This window comes from Ranitomeya variabilis, chromosome 5, assembly GCF_051348905.1.
Source record: "Ranitomeya variabilis isolate aRanVar5 chromosome 5, aRanVar5.hap1, whole genome shotgun sequence".
Lineage (NCBI taxonomy): Eukaryota > Metazoa > Chordata > Amphibia > Anura > Dendrobatidae > Ranitomeya > Ranitomeya variabilis.
In genome coordinates this window covers 608396793-608415457 of record NC_135236.1, presented here as the reverse complement: position 1 = coordinate 608415457, position 18665 = coordinate 608396793, and the positions used below count along the sequence as shown (strand labels likewise).

Here is an 18665-nt window from a genome sequence, read left to right as displayed (position 1 = left end):
ATAACAAACAATAGGCTCATGGCAGTTTTACAGCGGTTACATGGATACACGGGCAGGCAGCTTGGTGGTGAGTGGAGGAGTATTTAAAGTATGGACCGCAGACAGGCTTCGAAGGCCTAACACAATAAAATGGGCTGGCTGTAGGCACTTTAAAATTGGTTCCAGGGGTACACGGGCAGCAGTGGTCTGGTCAGTGGAGGACTAGTGGAAGTATGGACCGCAGACAGGCTTCGAAGGCCTAACACAATAAAATGGGCTGGCTGTAGGCACTTTAAAATTGGTTCCAGGGGTACACGGGCAGCAGTGGTCTGGTCAGTGGAGGACTAGTGGAAGGAGGGAGCGCAGAAAGGCTTCAAAGGCCTAAAATAACAAACAATAGGCTCATGGCAGTTTTACAGCGGTTACATGGATACACGGGCAGGCAGCTTGGTGGTCAGTGGAGGAGTAGGGACCGCAGACAGGCTATCAAAGGCCTAAAATAACAAACAATAGGCTCATGGCAGTTTTACAGCGGTTACATGGATACACGGGCAGGCAGCTTGGTGCTGAGTGGAGGAGTAGTGCAAGGAGTGTCTGTCCCAGTACTCCCAAAATATAAATAGATGTTAATGTCTCGCAAAACAACCAAAACAAAAAAAAAGATGGCATACTTAGGTACAGGGGTGGGCTCATCTGCTGTGTTTCTGACATAGTAATTTGGCAGTAACTATTTAATGGTGCCAATATAGGACACAGACACAGACTACTTTAAGTTGCATCATAGATGTCTACAAATTTGTATTGTCAGTGCCAGACATTGAATGATGTCAGCGAATAGACTAAAGATTGGTGGAGCTGTGCGACATAATTTTGCACGTAGTAGAGCCCAGTTTGAGCTGGGGTAGGGGGGAACTCTCTTGAGGCCGGCGGGACCGCCCCAGGGCCACTCATGTTACAACGGTGTGTCTGACGTTGGGTGCGCACCACCACCGCCAGAGACACTACATTGTACTATGAGGGACCCAGTAGCAATGCCGTCAACCAAAAGCGAGCACACCCACCTCTTCAGACAAACAGCAGTCTCACGGGTGCTTGCGCCAAGTCGCGATACCACGGCCCCGTGTGGGGAGTTTGGCCATTTAGGGAGGTGTAAACATGTCGTATGCTGTACAATCTGCAGCAGCAAATTAGACATTAGAAAAGTAATTCACAGGCAAGAGCTTTTCATAGGAAAGCTAGGTGTCGGCCGGGCAAGGTGGGGCAAAAGATTTTGAAATCCAGTTGTGGTTCATTTTAATGAATGTTAGATCGTCAACATTTTGGGTAGCCAGACGAGTCCTTTTTTCGGTTAATATTGACCCTGCAGCACTGAATACTCTTTCTGATAGGACACTTGCTGCCGGGCAAGCAAGCTCCTGCAATGCATATTCTGCCAATTCTGGCCAGGTGTCTAATTTGGAGGCCCAGTAATCAAATGGGAATGACGGTTGAGGGAGAACATCGATAAGGGATGAAAAATAGTTAGTAACCATACTGGACAAATGTTGTCTCCTGTCACTTTCAATTGATGCAGCAGTACCTGTCCTGTCTGCGGTCATAGCAAAATCACTCCACAACCTGGTCAGAAAACCCCTCTGTCCAACGCCACTTCTGATGTGTGCACCCCTAACACTCCTAGTCTGCTGCCCCCTGGAGCTCGTGTGAGAACGATCACGTGCGCTGTGTGCTGGGAATGCCTGAAGCAAACGGTCAACAAGAGTTGATTGTTTGGTTGCTAATATTAGTTCCAAGTTCTCATGTGGCATAATATTTTGCAATTTGCCTTTATAGCGTGGATCAAGGAGGCAGGCCAACCAGTAATCGTCATCGTTCATCATTTTCGTAATGCGTGTGTCCCTTTTTAGGATACGTAAGGCATAATCCGCCATGTGGGCCAAAGTTCCAGTTGTCAAATCTCCGGTTGTGATTGGTTGAGGGGCAGTTGCAGGCAAATCTACGTCACTTGTGTCCCTCAAAAAACCAGAACCCGGCCGTGACACGCAACCAATTTCCTGTGCCCCCGTGAAAGTTTCCGCATTAAAAATATACTCATCCCCATCATCCTCCTCGTCCTCCACCTCCTCTTCGCCCGCTACCTCGTCCTGTACACTGCCCTGACCAGACAATGGCTGACTGTCATCAAGGCTTCCCTCTTCCTCTGGTGCAGACGCCTGCTCCTTTATGTGCGTCAAACTTTGCATCAGCAGACGCATTAGGGGGATGCTCATGCTTATTACGGCGTTGTCTGCACTAACCAGCCGTGTGCATTCCTCAAAACACTGAAGGACTTGACACATGTCTTGTATCTTCGACCACTGCACACCTGACAACTCCATGTCTGCCATCCTACTGCCTGCCCGTGTATCCTCCCACAAATAAATAACAGCACGCCTCTGTTCGCACAGTCTCTGAAGCATGTGCAGTGTTGAGTTCCACCTTGTTGCAACGTCTATGATTAGGCGATGCTGGGGAAGGTTCAAAGACCGCTGATAGGTTTGCATACGGCTGGCGTGTACAGGCGAACGTCGGATATGTGAGCAAAGTGCACGCACTTTGAGGAGCAGGTCGGAGAACCCAGGATAAGTTTTCAATAAGCACTGCACCACCAGGTTTAAGGTGTGAGCCAGGCAAGGAATGTGTTTCAGTTGGGAAAGGGAGATGGCAGCCATGAAATTCCTTCCGTTATCACTCACTACCTTGCCTGCCTCAAGATCTACTGTGCCCAGCCACGACTGCGTTTCTTGTTGCAAGAACTCGGACAGAACTTCCGCGGTGTGTCTGTTGTCGCCCAAACACTTCATAGCCAATACAGCCTGCTGACGCTTGGCAGTAGCTGGCCCATAATGGGACAACTGGTGTGCAACAGTGTCATCTGCCGATGGAGTGGTTGGCCGACTGCGTTCTGTGGAAGAGCTGTAGCTTCTGCAGGAGGACGAGGAGGAGGAGGAGGGGGTGCGAACGCCTACAGCCAACTGTTTCCTAGACCGTGGGCTAGGCACAACTGTCCCTAAATTGATGTCGCCTGTGGACCCTGCATCCACCACATTCACCCAGTGTGCCGTGATGGACACATAACGTCCCTGGCCATGCCTACTGGTCCATGCATCTGTAGTCAGGTGCACCTTTGTACTCACAGATTGCCTGAGTGCATGGACGATGCGCTGTTTAACATGCTGGTGCAGGGCTGGGATGGCTTTTCTGGAAAAAAAGTGTCGACTGGGTAGCTCGTATCGTGGTTCAGCGTACTCCATCAGGGCTTTGAAAGCTTCGCTTTCAACTAACCGGTAGGGCATCATCTCTAACGAGATTAGTCTAGCTATGTGGGCGTTAAAACCCTGTGTACGCGGATGCGAGGATAAGTACTTCCTTTTTCTAACCAGAGTCTCATGTAGGGTGAGCTGGACTGGAGAGCAGGAGATCGTGGAACTTTCGGGTGTGCCGGTGTACATGGCAGACTGAGAGACGGTTGGAGACGGTATTGTTTCCGCCGGTGCCCTAGATGCAATATTTCCTCCTACTAAACTGGTGATTCCCTGACCCTGACTGCTTTTGGCTGGCAAAGAAACCTGCACAGATACTGCCGGTGGTGCGGAAAATGGTGGCCTTACAGTGACGGAAGGGATGTTGCGTTGCTGACTAGCTTCATTGGCCGAGGGTGCTACAACCTTGAGGGACGTTTGGTAGTTAGTCCAGGCTTGAGAATGCATGGTGGTTAAGTGTCTATGCATGCAACTAGTATTTAGACTTTTCAGATTCTGACCTCTGCTTAAGCTAGTTGTACATTTTTGACAGATGACTTTGCGCTGATCAGTTGGATGTTGTTTAAAAAAATGCCAGACTGCACTCTTCCTAGACTCTGATCCCTTTTCAGGGATTGCAGACTGAGCTTTAACCGGATGGCAACGCTGTGCTCCAACAGGTTTTGGCTTTGACACGCGTTTTGGTCCAGATACGGGCCCGGCAGATGGAACCTGTTGCGATGTTGATGCCTGCTGCGGCCCCTCCTCCACCTCCGCTTCTGAACTACTGCCGCCTGCACCCTGTTCCCCCAATGGCTGCCAATCGGGGTCAATAACTGGGTCATCTATTACCTCCTCTTCGAGCTCGTGTGCAACTTCGTCTGTGTCACTGTGTCGGTCGGTGGTATAGCGTTCGTGGCGGGGCAACATAGTCTCATCAGGGTCTGATTGTGGATCTGTACCCTGAGAGGGCAATGTGGTGGTCTGAGTCAAAGGAGCAGCATAGTACTCTGGCTGTGGCTGTGCATCAGTGCACTCCATGTCAGAATATACTTGTAATGGGCATGGCCTGTTAAATGTTTCACTTTCTAAGCCAGGGACGGTATGTGTAAAGAGCTCCATGGAGTGACCCGTTGTGTCGCCTGCTGCATCCTTCTCTCTTGTTGTAGTTTTTGCTGAGGAGGACAAGGAAGCGACTTGTCCCTGACCGTGAACATCCACAAGCGACGCGCTGCTTTTACATTTACCAGTTTCGGAAGAGGAGGCAAAAGAGCTAGAGGCTGAGTCTGCAATGTAAGCCAAAACTTGCTGTTGCTGCTCCGCCTTTAAAAGCGGTTTTCCTACTCCCAGAAAAGAGAGCGTTCGAGGCCTTGTGTAGCCTGACGACGAAACTGGCTCCACAGCTCCAGACTTAGGTGGAATATTTTTATCCCCACGACCACCTGATGCTCCACTACCACTACCATCATTACCAGCTGACAATGAACGCCCACGACGACCTCTTGCACCAGACTTCCTCATTGTTTTAAAATCTTAACCAAAGTAACTTTATTTGTTGCTATCAAACAACTTACACGGTGAGCTATAACTTCAGTATGATTTCAATATCCCTTAACAGGTTGGTGAGACCACAAGGAAAATCAGGCACAATGTTACACACTCTGTTTTCTGTGGCACAAAATCACAGAGATGACACACACGCAGGACTGTCACTCAAGCACTAATGTCAATATTAATCTCCCACCTAATTTATTTATTTTTTTTTCTCAGGGAGACTTTAGAAACCAAATAATATTAAAAAAAAAAAAAAAAAAGGCTTTCTATGGCCCACAATTAGAGAGAGAGAGGTGGCACAACCAGGAGTCAAGACTGGCGCACAAGCTGAAAGGGCAATATTACTCTCCCACTGTTTTTTATGTTTTTTTTGTTTTTTTCAGGGAGACTTTAGAAACCAAATAATATTAAAAAAACCAAAAAAAAAAAAGGCTTTCTATGGCCCACTGAATGAGAGGGAGAGAGGTGGCACACCCAGGAGTCAAGACTGGCACACAAGCTGAAAGGGCAATATTACTCTCCCACTGTTTTTTTAGGTTTTTTTTTTTTTTTCAGGGAGAATTAGAAACCAAATAATATTAAAAAAAAAAAAAATAGGCTTTCTATGGCCCACTGAATGAAAGGGAGAGAGGTGGCACACCCAGGAGTCAAGACTGGCACACAAGCTGAAAGGGCAATATTACTCTCCCACTGTTTTTTTATGTTTTTTTTGTTTTTTTCAGGGAGACTTTAGAAACCAAATAATATTAAAAAAACCAAAAAAAAAAAAGGCTTTCTATGGCCCACTGAATGAGAGGGAGAGAGGTGGCACACCCAGGAGTCAAGACTGGCACACAAGCTGAAAGGGCAATATTACTCTCCCACTGTTTTTTTAGGTTTTTTTTTTTTTTTCAGGGAGAATTAGAAACCAAATAATATTAAAAAAAAAAAAAATAGGCTTTCTATGGCCCACTGAATGAAAGGGAGAGAGGTGGCACACCCAGGAGTCAAGACTGGCACACAAGCTGAAAGGGCAATATTACTCTCCCACTGTTTTTTTATGTATTTTTTGTTTTTTCAGGGAGACTTTAGAAACCCAATAATATTTAAAAAAAAAAATAAATAGGCTTTCTATGGCCCACTGAATGAGAGGGAGAGAGGTGGCACACCCAGGAGTCAAGACTGGCACACAAGCTGAAAGGGCAATATTACTCTCCCACTGTTTTTTTAGGTTTTTTTTTTTTTTCAGGGAGACTTTAGAAACCAAATAATATTAAAAAAAAAAAAAAAAAAAAAAAAATAGGCTTGCTATAGCCCACTGAATGAGAGATAGCACACACAGCAGTGGCACACAAGCCCTGACTGAGGCCAATATTTTTCTCCCACTGATTGATGTAGTGTTTTTGTGTTGAGGTAGAATTTAGAACACAAATCACGGAAAAAATAAATAGGCTTTCTATGGCCCACTGAATGAAAGGGAGAGAGGTGGCACACCCAGGAGTCAAGACTGGCACACAAGCTGAAAGGGCAATATTACTCTCCCACTGTTTTTTTATGTATTTTTTGTTTTTTTCAGGGAGACTTTAGAAACCCAATAATATTTAAAAAAAAAAATAAATAGGCTTTCTATGGCCCACTGAATGAGAGGGAGAGAGGTGGCACACCCAGGAGTCAAGACTGGCACACAAGCTGAAAGGGCAATATTACTCTCCCACTGTTTTTTTAGGTTTTTTTTTTTTTTCAGGGAGACTTTTGAAACCAAATAATATTAAAAAAAAAAAAAAAAAAAAAATATAGGCTTGCTATAGCCCACTGAATGAGAGATAGCGCACACACAGCAGTGGCACACAAGCCCTGACTGAGGCCAATATTTTTCTCCCACTGATTGATGTAGTGTTTCTGTGTTGAGGTAGATTTTAGAACACAAATCACGGAAAAAATAAATAGGCTTTCTATGGCCCACTCAGTGAGAGATGGCACACACAGGGATGGCACTGTAGCAGAAATGCCAATCTTAATCTCCCACAAAAAACAAACAAAAAAAAAAAAAAAACTGTCCTACAATTACTATCTCCCTGCAGTAATGTAAGCCAGGTATGGCAGGCAGCAATAGGAGTGGACTGATGCACAAATTAAATAAAAAGTGTGGACAAACAAAAAAGATAGCTGTGCAGAAAGGAAGGAACAAGAGGATATGTGCTTTGAAAAAAGCAGTTGGTTTCCACAGTGGCGTACACACAGCAATACAGCTATCACGGAGCCTTCTAGGGCAGCCCAATGAGCTACAGCGCTGAGGGGAAAAAAAAAAAAAAATAGCTTCCACTGTTCCTGCACACCGAAGGTGGTGTTGGACAGTGGAAATCGCTGCAGCACAAGCGGTTTGGTGGTTAGTGGACCCTGCCTAACGCTCTCCCTGCTTCTGATGAAGCGGCAGCAACCTGTCCCTAAGCTCAGATCAGCAGCAGTAAGATGGCGGTCGGCGGGAACGCCCCTTTATAGCCCCTGTGACGCCGCAGACAGCAAGCCAATCACTGCAATGCCCTTCTCTAAGATGGTGGGGACCAGGATCTATGTCATCACGCTGCCCACACTCTGCGTTCACCTTCATTGGCTGAGAAATGGCGCTTTTCGCGTCATTGAAACGCGACTTTGGCGCGAAAGTCGCGTACCGCATGGCCGACAAGCACAGGGGTCGGATCGGGTTTCATGAGACGCCGACTTAGCCAAAAGTCGGCGACTTTTGAAAATGATCGACCCGTTTCGCTCAACCCTAGTGTCCAATAGTTATTCCCTGAGTCATTTCTCATTATTACGCATTACTTAATTTATAGACATTAGTGGTTATCAAACGTGCTCTGCTAACGTATTATCCTAGCATGCTCACGTGTTATCCGAGTGTCTTGAGTATGTTCAGATAATATATTCGAGTCCCTACGGCTGCATGTTTTGCAGCTGTAAGTAGCCACTACACATGCAGGGATTGTCTAAGAAACAGGCGCTATCTGAGCAAGCTCATTCGTCACTAATATACATCTACTAGCTGAAGAGCCCGGCGTTGCCTGGGCATAGTAAATATCTGTGGTTAGTTATAGCACCTCACTTCTCTTATTTTCCCATCACGCCTCTCATTTTCCCCATCACATCTTTCATTTTCCCCCTCACATCTCTCATTTTCTCCCTCACACCTCTCATTTTCCCCCTCACTCCTCTTATTTTCCCCCTCACTCCTCTCATTCCCCCCTAACACTTGTCATTTCGACCTCACATCTGTCATTTTCCGATCACTCCACTATTTTCCCTCACTCCTCTCATTTTGCACTCACACCTTTTCATTTTCACCTCACACCTCTCATTTTCACCTCAGTATATGCATGTTTGTCATCTCCCTTATATATAGTATACACCTGTATGTCATCTCCTGTATATAGTATATACCTGTATGTCATCTCCCCTGTATATAGTATATACCTGCTGTGTGTCATCTCCCCTGTATATAGTATATACCTGTATGTAATCTCCTCATGTATATAGTATATACCTGTGTGTCATCTCACCTATATATAGTATATATCTGTGTGTCATCTCCTCCAGTATATAGTATATACCTGTATGTCATCTCCTCTTATACATAGCATATACCTGTATGTCATCTCCTCCTGTATATACTATATACCTGTAGGTAATCTGCTCCTGTATATAGTATATACCTGTGTGTCATCTCCTCCTGTATATAGTATATACCTGTATGTCATCTCCTCCTGTATGTAGTATGTACCTGTATGTCATCTCCTCCTCTATATAGTATATACCTGTGTGTCATCTCTCCTGTATATAGTATATATCTGTGTGTCATCTCCTCCTGTATATAGTATATACCTGTGTGTCATCTCCCCTGTAAATAGTATATACCTGTGTGTCATCTCCTCCTGTATATAGTATATATCTGTATGTCATCTCCTCCTGTATTAGACCTCGTTCACACAATATTTGGTCAGTATTTTTACCTCAGTATTTGTAAGCTAAATTGGCAGCCTGATAAATCCACAGCCAACAGTAAGCCCACCCCCTGGCAGTATATATTAGCTCACACATACACATAATAGACTGGTCATGTGACTGACAGCTGCCGGATTCCTATATGGTACATTTGTTGCTCTTGTAGTTTGTCTGCCTATTAATCAGATTTTTATTTTTGAAGGATAATACCAGACTTGTGTGTGTTTTAGGGCGAGTTTCGTGTGTCAAGTTGTGTGTGTTGAGTTGCGTGTGGCGACATGCATGTAGCGACTTTTGTGAGATGAGTTTTGTGTGGCGACATGCGTGTAGCAACTTTTTGTGTGTCGAGTTGCATGTGACAGGTTAATATAGCAAGTTGTGTGCAGCAAGTTTTGCGCATGGCGAGTTTTGCGCGTGGCGAGTTTTACGTGTGGTGCCTTTTGAGTATGTGCAAGTTTTGTGTGAGGCAACTTTTGCATGTGTTGCAACTTTTGTGCATGTGGCAATTTTTCCGCGTGTGCAAGTTTTGCGTGTGGCGAGTTTTCCATGAGGTGAGTTTTGCACGTGTGGCGAGTTTTGCATGTGGAGAGTTTTGTGCGTGGCGAGTTTTGAGCGGCGACTTTTGTGTTTCGACTTTTATGTGGCGAGGTTGGTGTATGTGTGGTGAAATGTGCGCTGAGGGTGGTATATGTGTTCGAGCACGTGGTAGTGTGTGGCGCATTTTGTGTGTGTGTTCATATCCCCGTGGTGGTGTGGTGATTATCCCATGTCGGGGCCCCATCTTAGCAACTGTACAGTATATACTCTTTGGCGCCATCGCTCTCATTCTTTAAGTCTCCCTTGTTCACATCTGGCAGCTGTTAATTTGCCTCCAACACTTTTCCTTTCATTTTTTCCCCATTATGTAGATGGGGCAAAATTGTTTGGTGAATTGGAAAGCGCGGGGTTAAAATTTCACCTCACAACATAGCTTTGATGCTCTCGGGGTCCAGACGTGTGACTGTGCAAAATTTTGTGCCTGTAGCTGCGACGCCTCCAACACTTTTCCTTTCACTTTTCCCCCATTATGTAGATAGGGGCAAAATTGTTTGGTGAATTGGAAAGCACGGGGTTAAAATTTCACCTCACAACATAGCCTATGACGCTCTCGGGGTCCAGACGTGTGACTGTGCAAAATTTTGTGGCTGTAGCTGCGACGGTTCAGATGCCAATCCCGGATATACATACACACATACATACACACATTCAGCTTTATATATTAGATGGTTTCATTGGATAGGTTTTTACTCACATCTGGTAAGAATTTCATGTTAATAGCACATTTAAAAAACTTTTACATAGAAAGTTGGTGACGTGTTCAAATGTTATTTCACCCGCTGTAGGTATGCTAAACCTGTTTCACATTTGTCACGATTCTGGCTTCAAGCAACACATTGCACCTTGTGGCATGACCGAACGCATCCCTCCAGTTGTGAGATGTCGCCTGCATAAACCAAAATTGTTTGCATTCCACTATTCTTATTCTTCTGCTTATATTTGCTAAGATGAAATACTGTGTTGATGAGCTCTAGTAAATCTATCTCTGTATGCTTATTTTGCTCTTCGGCATTGCTACACTCAAGTCTTTGAGTGTCTTACTGTGTCCCACAAGCCCCACTGTACAGCTCTATAATAGTATTTTTGTCCATGGAATATTATTTGAATGTGGTAGTACTATAAAACAACAGTGATCACAATAACCATAAGGCTGTGCCATTCAATCCCATTTACTCCCATTCTGAAAGGAATATCAAAGTCTGTAGTTAATCAGCGGCCCTTGATTAGGTGCCGCAGTCACATAAAATAGCAATGTAAAGTGATCACACGTGAGGACAGTGTTGTTGCTACAATAACAGTGCAAGTCCTGAAGTTAATTATACTTTTTTTAAATTTTATTATGGACAGTGGAGCTATTAATAACTAGTGTTGATCGAGCACTGAAATGCTCAAGTGCTCGTTACGCTAATCAACGTCCTTAGCAAGTAAATGGAAGTGAATGGCAAACTCGAGCTTTTTTCCAGAGTCTCTCTTTCCCAGCTCATATATTTCAAATGAGCTTCTCAAGGGGACCTGAGCACTCAACCACCACGTGATACTCTGTGCTGTTCGATACTTGATAGAGCAACCAATGCCCGATCGAGTTTCTAGCTGTACAGAGCACACTCGCCCGTCACTATTAATAATGTGTCATGGGAAACCACTTTTAGTTATTTACCAAAATCTGAAAAAGAAGAAGAGAAAAAGTAATTTTTTTTGTAAAAGATAGGGAAGGCTTATGTATATAAAAGTAGGTTAGGAAAAATTTAAGATAATATAGAAATACAATTGTAAATTGTACTTTTTAATTTTCCGGTGACTACATGTTTCAGCCTGGCATAAATATACATGCATTGTAACTAGTGTTGAGCATTCCGATACCGCAAGTATCGGGTATCGGCCGATACTTGCGGGTATCGGAATTCCGATACCGAGATCCGATACTTTTGTGGTATCGGGTATCGGTATCGAAACAACATTAATGTAAAAATGTGTAAAAGAGAGAATTAAAATAAAAAATATTGCTATACTCACCTCTCCGACGCAGCCTGCACCTTACCGAGGGAAGCGGCAGCGTTCTTTGTTTAAAATTCGCGCTTTTCTTTCCTTTACGTGAAGTCCCGGCTTGTGATTGGTTGCGTCACAGTCACATGGGCGACGCAACCAATCACAGCAAGCCGTGACGTAATTTCAGGTCCTTAAGGATTTTAAAATTACGTCCCGGCTTTGTGATTGGTTGCGTCGCAGTCACATGGGCGACGCAACCAATCACAGCAAGCCGTGACGTAATTTCAGGCCCTTAAGGATTTTAAAATTACGTCCCGGCTTTGTGATTGGTTGCGTCGCAGTCACATGGGCGACGCAACCAATCACAAGCCGTGACGTCACGGGAGGCTGGACACGCGCGCATTTTAAAATGCGCGCTTGTCCAGCCTCCCGTGACGTCCCGGCTTGTGATTGGTTGCATCGCGGTCAACCAATCACAAGCCGGGAGGCTGGACACGCGCGCATTTTAAAATGCGCGCTTGTCCAGCCTCCCGTGACGTCCCGGCTTGTGATTGGTTGCGTCGCGGTCAACCAATCACAAGCCGGGAGGCTGGACACGCGCGCATTTTAAAATGCGCGCGTGTCCAGCCTCCCGTGACGTCACGGCTTGTGATTGGTTGCGTCGCCCATGTGACTGCGACGCAACCAATCACAAAGCCGGGACGTAATTTTAAAATCCTTAAGGGCCTGAAATTACGTCACGGCTTGCTGTGATTGGTTGCGTCGCCCATGTGACTGCGACGCAACCAATCACAAAGCCGGGACGTAATTTTAAAATCCTTAAGGACCTGAAATTACGTCACGGCTTGCTGTGATTGGTTGCGTCGCCCATGTGACTGCGACGCAACCAATCACAAAGCCGGGACTTCACGTAAGGAAAGAAAAGCGCGAATTTTAAGCAAACAACGCTGCCGGTTCCCTCGGAGAGGTGAGTATAGCAATATTTTTTATTTTAATTCTTTCTTTTACACATTAATATGGTTCCCAGGGCGTGAAGGAGAGTTTCCTCTCCTTCAGACCCTGGGAACCATCAGGAATACCGTCCGATACTTGAGTCCCATTGACTTGTATTGGTATCGGGTATCGGTATCGGATTGGATCCGATACTTTGCCGGTATCGGCCGATACTTTCCGATACCGATACTTTCAAGTATCGGACGGTATCGCTCAACACTAATTGTAACACTGGCATAATTTCTAAACTGGATATGAAAAGATGAGATGTTCATTTGACATGATGGAAAACATTGTGTCATGCAGGTACTAAAATGTAAAACTATTCCAAGTCCATTAGCATGAACTGAAAATTGTTATGCTGCAGGCAGTCATGAGAACCGTTCCAAGCTTATTAAGGCATAACAGAAAATGATTTTTTTTCCAAGAGGCAAAACATTGTAGCAGTCAACTATTTACAATTGGACATGAGTTTAGCGTAGTTTGTTTTCAAAATGGAAAATCTATATTTTTGCAACGTATTGGTGAGTTAGAAAGATTTTTTTGAGGTTGGAATTAATAAACTCATCAATCATAAAAAAAAATGAAAAAGCAATTGCTATTACAAGGTCAATTAAACCACAGAAATGCATACCATGCAGTACAGGTATTAGAGAAATGGACTTTGTTATCAAAGGGGATGAAGTAGCTTTGTTACCAATAGCAACTGTTCACTGCCCTTGTTTTATATCAGAGTAACTTAGTATACAAAGACTATATTTTAATTGCTGATTGAGCAAATTACAGAATTTTTCGAAGATGATACATTTGTCCTATTGTAGAACCTATTTTATTTATTATGGAAGAAGTTTCAGTGTTAGGAAGTAGAGATATTGCATCACTGACTCATCTGGCTCTCATTTTCCTTATGCACTATAAAACAACAGGAGATTTTTCCATTGGACTTGCATTGCCACAAGGTGCTAATCTGCTCACATGAGTGAACTGCAAGGCCATAGCCATAGGAGGTACAATGGCAGCATTCACACTAAGGTCCTTTAATTTATGGTTGCCTTCCACCAAATGACTGTAATAAATGGGACTTACTATTAAATATAAGGCAATTTATTTTAGTGCCATTATTACCATTTTCATTCTTTCGCTCTAAGTTAGTGGCATCACAACTATTTTTTTTAGGCTGGCAAATACATTGTTACAGCTGTTTTGTTCTGTCTAACTCAGATTACCACTAGTGAGGTCAAATTGTGGGAAAATGCCATTTTAATCTCATATGCAAATTGCCTCTTCTGAGAAAAAGAGGACTTGAACTCTATAGCGCCACCTGTTGGAAGTAGCAATCCTACAAGTCATAATCAACCCTTTAATGAGTCTTGCAGTATGACTTAGGATAAAAGCCAAATCAGAGTCTCAATTCGCAGACACAGTGTTTTGGACTGTTGGCCCTCGTCAGTGCGAAGTATGAGAACTGAAAACTAATTTGGCTAGATGAGAGGCTCTGGACTGGGGTGTAAGGGGTAACGTTTCTCATTAGTCCCTGTTATGTTTTTTTGCAATCTACACAAAGACAGTGTGCTCTCTTGCCAGCTCAGATCAGTAGTAATGAGCCGGAAACAGTACGTGTTGTAAGATTAGTACCTGGCATGGGCGTGATGCCAATTGTGATGGCGGCTCTGGTCTATGCAAGCTGGGCATTCATTTTACAATCTGCTTTGTTGCCGACTCATTACTACTTATTTGAACCGGCTTGAGAGTGCGTTGTCATTGTTCACAATGCAGGGACTAGCCCAGACCCTGAAACAAAGTCATTTATAACTTTATAATTGTAGGACTTTCTAATCTACAAAGAAATGTACAGTCTATAGAGTATCCAACAACATTGTCAGGGCGAACAACATGGGGGGAGCTCAACTAAAAATTCAGCTTATCTTTCTTACGCTAATTCCAAATATGTCTTATATCTTGCATAGATACATAAATATTCCATAGCTAAGTGTTACATTACATGATATAATTGAATAAATAAGGGCCAATACATCTATGAAGTAAGGACTAGGAAAATGATTATGTATTTGAATTTAGATATTGGTGAACTTTTTTGAGACTATGAATGCAAGGAAAACAATGGATCCATATTTAAAAATTGGCAAAACATTTACCACTGAAGCAGAAGAAACACTTGTACAGATGCTAAGCATTGCTCCAAAGTTTCTGCTAAAGAACATAGCAGTATCTATACCACATCAAACAATAGAAAATAGCACCTAAATAACACCATCATACAATAACCTAATAATATACTATACTGACCCAAAATGAAATCATAACATTGCACTAAAAGAATACTGTCATATAGTATATGTGGGGACCTTCTGGACCCCAAATCCAAAGAATCCAAATCTTCCAGGCCCTGCCAAATGAGCTTTGCATTTTGTGGAATAAAAGGTATTCTGGGAAGATTTTTCATTCAGAGAATATGTATGGAAGAGTGTGGCTTCCATGGGCTCTGTCGCTGGAGTCAAATGTTGACAAGTATTTTATATAGCATACATATCTCCTCAGTAGGATTTATACTGGAAGCATCTCTTTACATAAATAACTAAATGCTTCCATCTATTGTAAAAAAAATAAAAACAAGGTCTATGTAATTCAGGATCAGAGTTTAGACTCAGGGTTAGAAATTTCAGGTTCCCCGGATTAACAATGCTGATGGTATAGCGATGCCAAAAAGATTTGCAAGACCATGATCCAGCAAACGTCAGCAGATCATGTCGTCCAGATCAGACCACTGCAAATCCCCATCCCTGATTCCTCTTCTGATTATTAATGCCGGCTTGATACCAAATGTGTATCACTTGTCAGCAATGTTGTGGTGCAGTGCCCTGTAATCAGAAGTGGCACCATGAATGCTAGCATATAGGAGGAAATTTGCAGGGCTCTGAACCGGTGGTCACCGACACTGGAATAGGATCCTATTAATATTTTTGCTCAACTCTACAATTGAGATAATAGTAATAATAATCATGAAAATTAGAAGATTTAAAGATAATGGATGCAGTTTGTCATGGGGGTACTGGGTAGACTACAGCTGATTACCCGGGCCCCTGCAATATCCCTCAAAACTAGGGAAACCCTGTCTGTCCCTCTCCCAGAGTTTACACTGAAGGTGTGCATGTCTGGGCCACCAGGCCTGACCCTGAGTCCTGTTTCAGTACTAAGCTGAAACCTCCACCCGCCACCCAGTGATAAGACCTCTCACCAACCCCTACAGAAAGCACAGACAGGGAAAACTAAAAAACACACCACGCCGCAGACACACAGGAAAACACTATAATGTGCACAGGGCAAAACAATCCAAAAATAGGAAGGAGAAATATAACGAAGGATAATACACCACCAGATACGATATTTCCTCTCCTAGACCACCAATCCAGACCGAGATCACCAGGCACAAGACACAAGCTATAATCGGCAACGCCCAAAGCCCAGCAAAACTATTTAAAGGCAATGGGCGTGACTAAGCCTCCAACCCGAGTACCAGCCAGATTAACCCCGGACAATCTGGATCAATCTAGCCGGCGCCACTGAGCATATAGTGGACGAACGTGGAATTACCGCTGTCTGTCAGACGCCCTAGTGTGAACAGCGTCCGACATGACAGTACCCCGCCTTCTACGAGGGACCCCAGGGCCCTCACGACTTATAGGACCCGGCTTGTCTGGATGGTGGCAGTGAAACATACTGACCAGCCGGTCTGCATGTATATCTGAGGCTGGTACCCAAGAACTCTCCTCTGGCCCATAACCACGCCAGTGTACCAGGTACTGTAACGTGCGGCGCACCACTCAAGAGTCAACCACCTTGGAGACTTCAAACTCTAAACTACCATCCACCAAGACTGGAGGAGGCATCAGCGCCATGTCCACAGAACCCACCACCTTTTTTAATAACGATCTGTGGAACACATTGTGAATCTTATATACCGTAGGGCAGGGGTGTCAAACTGCATTCCTCGAGGGCCTCAAACCATGAGTGTTTTCAAGATTTCCTTAACATTCCACAAGGTGCTGGAATCATTCTGTGCAGGTGATTAAATTATCACCTGTGCAATACAAGGAAATCCTGAAAACATGACCTGTTTGCGGCCCTCAAGGAATGCAGTTTGACACCTCTGCCGTAGGGAGCTCCAATCGGTAGGCAACCGGGTTAATGATGGCGGTGACCCTAAACGGACCAATAAACTTAGGACCCAATTTAAGGGATAGTATTTTGAGTCTTATGTTTTTTGTGGACAACCACACCCAGTCACCCACACTCAGGTCCGGACCTGGCACACGTCTACTGTCAGCCACACGTTTGTACCTTGCACCCACGCTCAACAGGCGCTGTTTCACTTTCCTCCAGACGGAAGACAGTTGTGCTCCTAACAGGTCCTCCTCCGGGACGCCAGAAGAGCCCCCCTGACTCAAAGTACAAAATTGAGGATGGTGCCCGTAAACACAAAAGAACGGAGACTCCCCAGAAGATTCCTGGCGGTGATTATTTATGGCAAACTCAGCCAAAGGAAGGAACATCGACCACTCCTCCTGGTTGTTAGAAACAAAACAGCGTAAGTACTGCTCCAAATTTTGGTTCATACACTGACCATTTGACTGAGGATGAAATGCCGAAGAATGCGACAACTTGATCCCCAGCCGTGAGCAAAATGCTTTCCAAAATTTTGCCACAAACTTATTACCCCTATCAGACACGATGTCAGATGGGACCCAGTGAAGTCTGACCACCTCCTGCACAAATACCTGAGCCAGAGTCTTAGCGTTAGGCAACGAAGGCAAAGACACAAAGTGCGACATTTTTGAGAACCGATCAACAATCACCAAGATGATCGTGTTCCCAGGTGAGGAGGGCAAGTCCGTGATAAAATCCATGGAGATCTCCATCCATGGCCTACTGGGTACCTCAAGAGGAAGTAGTGTGCCAGCAGGACGGGAGCGGGGCGTCTTAGCCCTAGCGCACGTGGTGCATGCTGACACGTATGAGACCACGTCCTGTCGGATTTTGGGCCACCAAAACTGACGCGACACTAACTCCAAAGTACCCCTAACCTCTGGGTGACCAGCCAGGGCAGCATCATGATGCTCTGCCAATATCTTTAGGTGAAGATGGAGCGGTACAAACAATTTGTTAATGGGAAGTTCTGGTGGTACTTCCTCCTGACCCTCGGCAATCTCAACCTCAACCTCTGTCGTGAGAGCCGAGACCACTACACCTTTTTGGAGGATGGGTACCAATTCTTCCTGAGGTTCTCCCCCCGGAAAACACCTGGACAAAGCATCTGCCTTGGTGTTCTTAGACCCAGGTCGGTAAGTTACAAAAAAGTTGAACTGCGTGAAAAACAATGCCCAGCGAGCCTGCCTGGGGGACAGACGCTTGGCTGACTCCAAATAAAGCAAATTCTTATGGTCGGTAATAACAGTAACCTGGTGAACCGACCCCTCCAAAAAGTGTCGCCATTCCTCAAAAGCCAACTTGATAGCCAACAACTCCCTGTTGCCGATATCGTAGTTACGTTCGGCGGGCGACACTTTCTTGGAGAAATAGGCGCATGGACTCAAGTCGCTCAAGAATGAGCCTTGAGACAGCACCGCCCCCACTCCAACCTCAGACGCATCGACTTCCACGGTAAATGGTTTCGATACATCCAGTTGCACCAGAATGGGAGCTGAAGCAAAACTATTCTTCAGAAACTCGAATGCGCCCACAGCAGGCTCAGGCCAGCCGGAGAAATCGTACCTTTTTTGTCATGTCAGTGAGCGGTTTAGCAATGGTAGAAAAGTTTTTGATAAACTTTCTATAATAGTTAGGAAACCCAAGGAACCGCTGGAGCGCATTTAGGTTATCAGGCCATTTCCAACGCAGCACTGCTTGCACCTTAGCGGCGTCCATTTTAAACCCAGAAGCGGACACAATATAACCCAAGAAAGGCGACTCCTGAACCGAAAATACACATTTCTCCAATTTAGCATAGAGCTTATTCTCTCTGAGTAGCTGTAACACCTGCCTAACATGCTCTAAATGAGTATCACGGTCGCATGAATAGATGAGAATGTCATCAAAGTACACAATAACGAATTTTCCCAGGACATGAGAGAACTAGTGTTGAGCGATACCGTCCGATACTTGAAAGTATCGGTATCGGAAAGTATCGGCCGATACCGGCAAAGTATCGGATCTAATCCGATACCGATACCCGATACCCATACAAGTCAATGGGACACCAAGTATCGGACATTATCCTGATGGTTC

General features: G+C 44.6%; 1 protein-coding gene across 1 annotated transcript in view; it reads right to left on the bottom strand.

Moving 5' to 3' along the window:
• FSTL4 (follistatin like 4) overlaps positions 1 to 18665 on the bottom strand; it is a 1598383-nt gene that overhangs the window by 1241148 nt on the left and 338570 nt on the right. The gene's annotated exons all lie outside the window — the stretch shown is intronic.